Consider the following 2,500-nt stretch of genomic DNA (forward strand, 5'->3'; position numbering starts at 1 on the left):
CTGACCGACCAGCTTGGAAGGGCAGGAGGGGAGGGCGATATTCGTTCTGTAGCGGTACACCCTTCCAGTGGTTAGCGGGACTGTGTAGAAAGTACGCAACACTCGAAAGACCTTTATGTGAGGGTACGCACCATGGCATCAAGAAATACACATGACACCAGAGGATCCAAGCAGTGAACTATGTTCAGAGGGTTGCTGTTAGGCAAAGCTACATTCCTGTGACGTTACATGTGACAGTTAAGGTGCAGTGTAAGTTAGGTTAAGGTGCAGTGTAAGTTAGGTTAAGGTGCAGTGTAAGTTAGGTTAAGGTGCAGTGTAAGTTAGGTTAAGGTGCAGTGTAAGTTAGGTTAAGGTGCAGTGTAAGTTAGGTTAAGGTGCAGTGTAAGTTAGGTTAAGGTGCAGTGTAAGTTAGGTTAAGGTGCAGTGTAAGTTAGGTTAAGGTGCAGTGTAAGTTAGGTTAAGGTGCAGTGTAAGTTAGGTTAAGGTGCAGTGTAACTTAGGTTAAGGTGCAGTGTAACTTAGGTTAAGGTGCAGTGTAACTTAGGTTAAGGTGCAGTGTAACTTAGGTTAAGGTGCAGTGTAACTTAGGTTAAGGTGCAGTGTAACTTAGGTTAAGGTGCAGTGTAACTTAGGTTAAGGTGCAGTGTAACTTAGGTTAAGGTGCAGTGTAAGTTAGGTTAAGGTGCAGTGTAACTTAGGTTAAGGTGCAGTGTAACTTAGGTTAAGGTGCAGTGTAAGTTAGGTTAAGGTGCAGTGTAAGTTAGGTTAAGGTGCAGCGTAACTTAGGTTAAGGTGCAGCGTAACTTAGGTTAAGGTGCAGCGTAACTTAGGTTAAGGTGCAGCGTAACTTAGGTTAAGGTGCAGCGTAACTTAGGTTAAGGTGCAGCGTAACTTAGGTTAAGGTGCAGCGTAACTTAGGTTAAGGTGCAGCGTAACTTAGGTTAAGGTGCAGCGTGGGTTAGGTTAGGGGCCAACGTGGGTTAGGTTAGGGGCCAACGTGGGTTAGGTTAGGGGCCAACGTGGGTTAGGTTAGGGGCCAACGTGGGTTAGGTTAGGGGCCAACGTGGGTTAGGTTAGGGGCCAACGTGGGTTAGGTTAGGGGCCAACGTGGGTTAGGTTAGGGGCCAACGTGGGTTAGGTTAGGGGCCAACGTGGGTTAGGTTAGGGGCCAACGTGGGTTAGGTTAGGGGCCAACGTGGGTTAGGTTAGGGGCCAACGTGGGTTAGGTTAGGGGCCAACGTGGGTTAGGTTAGGGGCCAACGTGGGTTAGGTTAGGGGCCAACGTGGGTTAGGTTAGGGGCCAACGTGGGTTAGGTTAAGGGCCAACGTGGGTTAGGTTAAGGGCCAACGTGGGTTAGGTTAAGGGCCAACGTGGGTTAGGTTAAGGGCCAACGTGGGTTAGGTTAAGGGCCAACGTGGGTTAGGTTAAGGGCCAACGTGGGTTAGGTTAAGGGCCAACGTGGGTTAGGTTAAGGGCCAACGTGGGTTAGGTTAAGGGCCAACGTGGGTTAGGTTAAGGGCCAACGTGGGTTAGGTTGCCAGAGATGTGTCAAATCAGGATGTACGTTTGGCTGGTGTCAGGTGGTGGGTTGGTTCGATGCCTTTATAAGGGGTGTGGCCAAAGGGTATTTTATTACTTGTACCTTTTGTGTTGTGGCGTGGCGTTGCGTCCTGTGTTGATACTGGGTGGACCACTGTGGGTGTTGCTGGCTGATTTGAGCTGCGTTGTTTGCGGGTGATGTGAGACATTCTGTCTTATTAGTGGACGTGACGTTCCTCTTGTCGTTGTTTGGATAGTGTCCTGTGGCAGCGAGGATAAAATGGATGTTGTTGAACGATAGTGCTTTGGTGCTTTCGCTTTGTTACACACAGAGTGGACTGTGAGATAGGGTGACTGGGTCGAGTGCGGTTCACACTGTCCTCCCCAGTTTACAGTATGTATCATCTATGTATGTGGTCCTGCATCATTTACTAAGGAGGGACGTCAGACGACTGAAATATTAGTTATGTACTGATGTAAAGCAGAATGCTTACCTTCCACCAGTGGGCGAGTATCGACTCTGCCCCAGAGTTGCCACCGCAGGAAGAGGTGTCGGAAACACTACCCGCACACCGTCACCACTGTGCGGGGGGACGGACCCTCTATATCCTCAGCGGCGCACTCTTTGCCACCGAGCGTCACGTCTCGCGGCCCGCCGTCCAGAGCATGTATTGGGACAGCGGGACTTTGGCTTTTGGGAGATAACTCTTCATGAAGTGGAAGATATAGGGGTGGACTGCAATGTACGATTGCGGGAAAAGTCCGCCGTACATCCGCTCGAGTTGCGAGTCGGGCGGTGGGGGTGGCGCATTCACAGGTGCGGCTGGAGTGACCGTCGGTCCACCACTTTTGACTCGATTTGCGTCACCTGCGGTGAAGAGGGGGTGCAGCAGGCGTTTTACTCTGGGTCGTCAAGCGGGCGCTGTAGGCGACATCGACATCATAGTCGGCCGGCCGTCT

This window comes from Schistocerca gregaria, unplaced genomic scaffold (genome assembly GCF_023897955.1).
Source record: "Schistocerca gregaria isolate iqSchGreg1 unplaced genomic scaffold, iqSchGreg1.2 ptg000988l, whole genome shotgun sequence".
In the NCBI taxonomy this organism is placed as follows: Eukaryota; Metazoa; Arthropoda; class Insecta; order Orthoptera; family Acrididae; genus Schistocerca; species Schistocerca gregaria.